Genomic DNA, 7,865 nt, shown 5'->3' on the forward strand with positions numbered 1-7,865 from the left:
CTGTCAAGACCACAAATTCAGGTAAAAAGCCATAAGAAAACACAAGATACCCAGTGGAATACTTTTAACGAACTCTTGAAACGAAACAATGCAAGGGTTGCTCTTTCACGGGCCTTGTGATTGCTTACTCTGTCTACCCTAGACAAAAATATTTCTACATGTGAGCAGACACGTGATATGAGATATGAAAGTTTGCGCGGGCAAGCTAGGTTGGTGCACTCTTTCGTTTTGCAACGGTTGTGTGAGTATCGATCGCTACACAGGCTTCATTTCGCTCTTCATTTACCTCAAAATTGAAGAAAAGACTATAAAAGGTTAGTAACTTATCACTTTCTTTGTTAAGTGTCGCTAATTGCGGTAATCTCCTTTTGAATCTTTCATTCCATATGACGATGTTCACTCGTGCATGTACGGCCCATGTTAATTTGTGGTAACTGTCCGCGTGTATTGAACCGATACTAAAGAACCGATAACAAAATACCTAACAATATACAAAAGCTAAACAAAGACTTGTAAAGAAAAGCAGTGTAATGGTCATTCCTCTCTGTACCGGTACATGAGGTCACGACCCATAATTAAATTGTGCTGACCTTTTTCACAATACAAATGCAAATATTTTGATACTTCTAAGCTCACTGTTTCAACGATTTTTGATTGCAGCATTTAACATGGACATAGAATTGGAGCGCTTTCTCTTACAAGGGCGAGTAAAGGAGGAAACAATTCAGAATCTGGTCAAAGACGAGGTAGGTTTGCCGCTGAAAACTCGCTGTTTCCATCGATTGACCCTTGATAGCCTTGTTGACCCTTTCATTACCGTATGGAATTAAAATCTGGTGAAATTACACGACAGAAATTCCTTCCACAGTAATTTTCGGGTTTTAATTTCATTTTTATCACTCTCTTGTACATACAGTAAGCTTACTTCTGAAGGGCTTTACCGGATAGTTGGCTTCTTTTTCAGGGCCAAAGAAAAACCAGGTTAAACATACAATTAGGGGATCATCACACTGGCGCTGTTTTATTCCTAGGGGATAAATTTTGATTGTAATAAACTCTCCTAAGATAAGAAGTGGGTTTGAATAGTAGGAAATTGCCTTTTACTGAAATTGTCTCTCTGTAGCTTATTACAGTAGAGGACTTGACTTCTGCCAGTGAGGAGCTTCTGAAGTCTTGCGGAATTAGTGGGGGTCAAGTGTTAAGAGTCAAGGCTGCATGTGCTAAGTTTGTAAAAGAGAGTAGCATGGAGGAGGTGAGGTTTACTGAGAATTAAGCCACTGTATATTGATACAAGTAATATTTGTCAAGATATACAACAACCACCAGTATTAGCTATTAAACTCTAGCTGAATTTAATTAACTTAGCTGTATGAAAATGTGTTAAGTGTCATGAATCAAAACAGTGATTTGCTGAGTTAAATGTGGCTTCTTTCTCTTTCATTGGATGGGGTGTCTTAAATTAATTTAACTTTTTACAGACCTTGTTTTAGAATATGGGCAAATTAAAATCTTACTTTCTCTTTGTATCAGCCTTCCCAGATTTCGGTGGTTTAAATTTTATATTTCTTTAGTGCCCCCATTTAGTGGTTCTTGAACTATTTCCACTTGACAATAATTAACAATTGAAGGGGTGAGTGCAAAACCATGCTAAGTGACGATTTGGGTGAAAAAAAAAATTTTCGCGAAAGGGCTTGAATTTTTGCATGCGGTCTTCAATGTAATAGAAAAACGTGGTCCTGTATTTTTGTCGCTGGTTTTTGCTTCGTTTATAAAGACGCCGCTAGGAAAACCGAGTGGTTTTTCTGCATACGCAATATCTCGAAAACGAAGCGAAGCTTAGCGGAAAAACTACGGGACATTGTTAAACATACCTACACAAAACTGTATGGGAAATTTGGAGCGTTTTCGACAAAGTTCACTTTTGATTAAAATACCTAGCGCCCTTTTCCCGCCGAGGTCTTCAAATAAACGAAGCCGGGCCTTTGTTATGATAAACAGAGCCGACCCTTTGTTATAATAGCCAAGCCAAGCCTTTGTTATAAGTCGAAGTCTCGCCTCGGTTTATTATAACAAAGGATCGGCCCGCCGCGACCGCAAGGACTTTGATTTTACTTAAAAACCAGCAAAATGTCAATTTCACGCAACTTATATAAGGTCAAATTTATTGATTTCAGGTCAAAAGTGGTTAAAACGTTGACTCATGTTAACGCGCGACGGCAAGGATGTTGATTTCTCTTAGAGAGCAGCAAAATGTCAATTTCACGCAACGTAAAAGCTCAAAAATGTCGATTTCAGGTCAAAAAAGGTTTAAATGTTGATTTCATGTTAACCCGTGACGGAAAGGTTGTTGATTTCACTTAGAAAACAGCAAAATGTTGATTTCACGCAACGTATAAGCTCAAAAATGTTGATTTCAGGTCTAAATAGGTAAAAATGCTGATTTCACATTAACGTGTGACGGCAAGGATGTTGATTTCACTTAGAAAACAGCAAAATGTTAATTTCACGCAGCGTATAAGCTCAAAAATGTTGATTTCAGCTCTAAATAGGTCAAAATGCTGATTTCACGGTAGCGCTTGACGGCAAGGATGTTGATTTCACTTAGAAAACAGCAAAATGTTGATTTAACGCAGCGTATAAGCTCAAAAATGTCGATTTCAGCTCTAAATAGGTCAAAATGCTGATTTCACGTTAACGCGTGACGGCAAGGATGTTGATTTCACTTAGAAAACAGCAAAATGTTAATTTCACGCAACGTATAAGCTCAAAAATGTTGATTTCAGGTTTCAATAGGTCAAATATGGCGGCCGGAAAATAGTGTTAACATCAGGAACTTACTTTGGTTATCTGGGACAATGACTATCTGCACTGAACAAATAAACATCAAATAAGCACTTTTCCAAATACAGCAACGTCTTAAATGGCTAAAAATCACGAGATAATACATATTTTTCGACAAACGCGATCGTAGCTTTATGTCACGCACCGCCTAACAGTTTAACAAATTAACCCTTCTGCGCAACGTACGGGTCTCCATACATCTGCATGTCCGCTGATCCCAGAAGTTCAAAACACTACAAATCATGCCGATATGAAATAAAATCAAAGCAACCTGGATCACAGATCTATGTTACAATCGATCGCTACTTGTTGGCCATTATTATCTTTAAATGAAAAAAGCCGAAACAATCTAGTTACCAGTTCGAGAAACGCGAGCAGAACGTGATCGCAATGCATGCCGGGAAGGCTCTTTACACCTCGTGCGCGGGAAAGCATGGCGGTCGATACAAGACAAATTTTATCACTCAAAAACCAGTTCTCGCTTTCCAAACTTTGACACTAGCAACGCTTGGCAAATGGGCCACAACTCACGAGAGGGTATTTTTCTTGGGCAAGAACTGCTCTTGGACTTTGCTGCCTGGCTCGATCTGACTTCGAACGCCGATAACACGATTACGGTATATCAGCTACCTTCGAAGTTTCAGAACACATTTTGATTCTTTAAAACGTGCTGATGACTTACGGGTTTATCGAGGCTTTATGATGCCTCTCAACCACCAGGCAGGCACACAAGGTACTTTAACACAATGCTTAAGATATTAGTTGACAGAGCTCTAATGCGGCACATCTCTTTTTAGTTCGATGGTATTTCGTTTGCCGCTCGATCGATTCACGTGTTGTGCTCACGTCACAATAGCCGATGTAAACAATCTGTTCCCAGATTTCCGCTCTATATATGCTGTGAGATTTGATTTTGACTTCATACACTATAAACAGTCTGCCTGTTTGCTGTTCAACAAATAAACTCCTAAAGACATGGCTAGGAAAAGCCAAGTATTTTTGCATACGTTATAACTCGAAAACGAAGCAAAACCCAGCGACAAAAATACAGGGCCGCGTTTTTCTATTACATTGAAGACCACATGCAAAAATTCAAGCCCTTTCGCGAAAATTTTTTTTTTCACCCAAATCGTCACTTAGCATGGTTTTGCACTCACCCCTTCAATTATTCACCAAAGTGGAGGTAAATATCCACCACTTTCACCAACTCTGAGGTGAATGATTGTTTTAGTATATACCACACAAGCTGAATAACTAGCAGACCAAAGAGTAACTTTACTTGTTTGAGAGTAACTTTATTTGAAACGGGGAGCCACTTTGTTTTTCTTCAGCTGCTCAGAGGTGAATAGTACTGGTTAATCACCTCCAAGCTAGCCAATCAGCGCAAGCGAAAAGCACTATTCACTTGTGTGGTATATACTAACAACAGTTATTAATATACATTTTATTGATTCATTTCTTTATGTATTAATCAGATAAACTCACATCCAAGTTCAAGTGATCTTTCAATTACTTCATCCATTGAGTTAGCATCTTCTTCAGCCAACGCATCAATATCTTCAGCAAAGTCCTCATCGTCATCTTCAACAGAGTCATCAGCATCTTCAACTAAGTCATCACCATCTTCAGCAAAGTCATCTCCACCTTCTTTAGCAAAGTCCCTGTCATCTTCTCCTGCCTCAACACTGTCATCTTCTTCATCTTCGAAATTATGTGCCTTTAGTCCCTGTCAACCTTTAAACTCAAAGTGTGGTTCATCTTGGCTGGTGAATTTTCAGGTTCCATCTACTGTGAGTTTGTTTGTAAAATGTTATGCAATAAGTTAATGACTGAGAGGTCTTCCAAAGCCTCTTCTAACATATTTAGAGCAGTAGACAACACCTAAACAAGGTTATTATTTGGATGAACATTTTCCCAAAATCTAGTATTACTTACAGACTTTTGCTTCCTTTACTCAGTACAACCAGTTTCATTCCCAGAATTTAAAAAGAATATATTAATATCTTACAGGTAAATGCTGCATAGGCAAATTGTACTTAACCTGTATGGTTCCATGGATTTCAGTAAAAAAATTAGACTGATTGCAATGTTATCTTTTCCCCTCAGTTTTCACCTGCTGTAAACAAGGCACTTGAAGAAAAAAAGTTGACGGGCAACAAGAGGAATGAGTTGACGAGAGATGTGTGTTCCAGTCTAAGGGTACACACAATGTACCCTACAAAGGCAGAGAGGGAGCATGTTGCCTTCCTTCTCATAAAAAAGTTTCCTTTTTTGAGAGATGCCATTGGCAGTGGAATTGTAAGTTGAGTGAACAACGTTTATAGTCATTATAGTGTATTTCGATAAAAGTTCCAAGGAAGCATGTTTTTTTTCTTCCTGTTGCAGCTTAGGAAAAGTTGTTTAGGAAAAAAAGGTATAAGAACATAAATTTTGCAGCGACAGTGAGTGGCAAATATTTATTGAAAAGAGACTGTTTCCTTGTAATTTGCATCACAGTATCAAAGCTTGAATGTGAGCACTTGAATGACCATGTTTATTCATTTATGTTGTTTATGTCCTCAAGACCTCACTAACAAGCTGAATTTCAATATATCAAAAGTTGCCCATTCTATCTGTAAATTTACTTAGTGGGAATCCACTACACAGCAAGTGTCACTGTAGCTGATATGTCTTATTGTGTTCTTGTATGGTAATTCAACTGCTTATCAAAACTTCAGGGTTCCTGGGAAACAGCATTTAAGAACCGATTCAAAAACCTGAGGAAAACTGGACAAAAGGGAGTGGAAACATCCACAGCAAGGAACCATAATAATGACATGGGAGAAAAAAAGAACCACAGCCGAAAAAAAGGCGCATAGAAGAAATATTTGAAATGCCAGAAGGCGAAACAGCAGAGACTTGCCAGGAGCATGTTAAAGCCGTGAAGAAAGAAATGGCCCGATCATCTAACCGAAATTTGGCAATGGTGAAGGAACTCATGGAGTTGACACATAGCCACAGAAGGCAGTGGTTCCTCAAAGAAACGGTACCCATAAGTAGCTTCATTGAAGAATACCCAGCACTTAAAACACCATTTGGGGTGAGTGTATCTGAGAGGAGGAGGTAGTAAGTAACCATAAAAACTCGGATATCATTGAAATATCTTATGGAAATGGAATTTATACTGTTTCCTTTAAGATACAGTGAAACTGGAAGTTAAAGGCTTTATACCATTCATCTTTTTTGTTATCATTATGTTCTTACAATCCTTAACAAAAGTTGTATGATATTCAGTGATCCATGTTTTTCATCTGTTGAACCCCTAAATTTGTTGTGTATTGTGGAAAAGTAATGCACCTAAGGACTATAAGAGTTTTCAACATGGAATGAGGGTAAGGTAGCGACCTAGACTGTCATATTATTTGAGATTGTACATTGTTGGTTTTATTGCAATTTGTTACACCTTGTGATACGATATACAGTGGAAACCTGTCAATCCAGTCACCAATGGGCCACAAGAATCTGGCCGTATTAAAATGGTGGCTGGGTAAAAGGATTTTTTCTAAATAAACAAATGACTGAGCTTTTGTCTGGGCCAGAATAAAGTGGCTGTAATAATGAAGTGACAGTATTAACAGTTCCATTGTAACTGCACATAAACTAGGTAGATTTTACTTAATTCTTAGGCTTCGCTTCAATCAGTTAAAGACATAAATGTAAGCATTTCTTTTAATTTCAGATAAAGGCAGAGTTTGCAAGAATTTTGGGCAGGAAAAACCCTGTAAGGGAAATGACTGAAACTTTTCAGCAGGTCTGGGTGGAGAAAATCCTGGCATTTGCCGAACCTCAACAAATTGCAAAAGATGTGGTGCCAGCTATGAAAGATGCTCTCACAGAAAACCCATCAAAAAAAAAAGGTAATTTCTATTGTAAAATTATGCATAATTTGTCTTCTTGTTGGTTCCCTTCATAATACATACATTACATACATTATTGACTAGAGGTGTTTTTTTTTTTACCTAATGTGACTTATCATGCACTTTTGAAATCAGTGTGTGCTTCCAGAAAATATCTATACACACCACACAGAAGGTATTGCAAATTTTGCAGTAGTGGGGGTCGTAAAGGCTAAACTTCTATGGGGAAGTGTGAAGTGGAATTGCACTCTCTGTGGGAGAAGGTCGAGGAGCTGAAACTGAACAAAAACTTCAGTGGTTAAGGTTTTGAGTATTTTCTGTAACATTACAGTTTGTTGTCATCATTATCTTTGTCATGGTTGTTAAAATATTATTATAATTTCCATCAAATATCTTTGCTCATGCTCAAGTGGTTTAAATGTGTCACATGACTGAATATTTCCCAGCTCAGACTGGAGAATATTTCAGTGATATTCCCTAAATATTTTATAATAAACACAATCACCTCCATTTAGCATAAAAATATGCTTGGATATTTTCCCATGGACATCTGCCCCAAGAAGCTCATAGTTTTTTTTCAGCTACACTCTTGGAAAACTACGAGCTTCCCCAAAAAGGTAATGACTGCACATAAAAAATATATGTCAAAGCATAATTCCAGGCCAAATAGAGACTATTAAACAATTAGACCCATAGCCTCTGAGGGCAAAGGGTCTGATTGTTTTAGTATCACCCAACTAGTTGGACAGAAAAAGCAGAAATAAAGTTAACAAAGCAAGTTGAAGAAAGATTTATTTGGGAATAATACAAAAGAATTTCACTACTCGATGACTATTGCTAATAGTCCTCTAGTAGCATAGCCAATCAAAATGCAGGATTTGCATTAGTCCACTAGTTGGGTGATATTAATGTTAATTATATATCAGCTTTAAACAGAAGGAATATCTTTGACTGATAGTTGTATTTTGATTTCAAGGAATTGAAGAGGCTGCTGCTGTTTTGTTGTTGCCACGTCTTTTGAGGGAAAAGGGAGGAAGCACAGAAGACTTCATTAAGATCTGCATGGTATGGCTAATTCCATGCATAATTGAAATATAAAATAATGTAACATACAAGGCCCAGTTATAC

General features: G+C 37.7%; 1 pseudogene across 1 annotated transcript; it reads left to right on the forward strand.

Moving 5' to 3' along the window:
• Nucleotides 1-666: 666 nt before the first annotated feature.
• On the forward strand, nt 667-7,631 carry LOC145478958 (uncharacterized; annotated as a pseudogene). Its single transcript, XR_014048348.1, has 6 exons — nt 667-746; nt 1,124-1,252; nt 4,317-4,631; nt 4,948-5,139; nt 5,559-5,920; nt 6,560-7,631. The product of XR_014048348.1 is annotated as an uncharacterized LOC145478958 (transcript).
• The last annotated feature ends 234 nt before the right edge of the window (nt 7,632-7,865 follow it).

The sequence above is a fragment of the Orbicella franksi genome, chromosome 2 (assembly GCF_964199315.1).
Source record: "Orbicella franksi chromosome 2, jaOrbFran1.1, whole genome shotgun sequence".
Classification (NCBI taxonomy): Eukaryota; Metazoa; Cnidaria; class Anthozoa; order Scleractinia; family Merulinidae; genus Orbicella; species Orbicella franksi.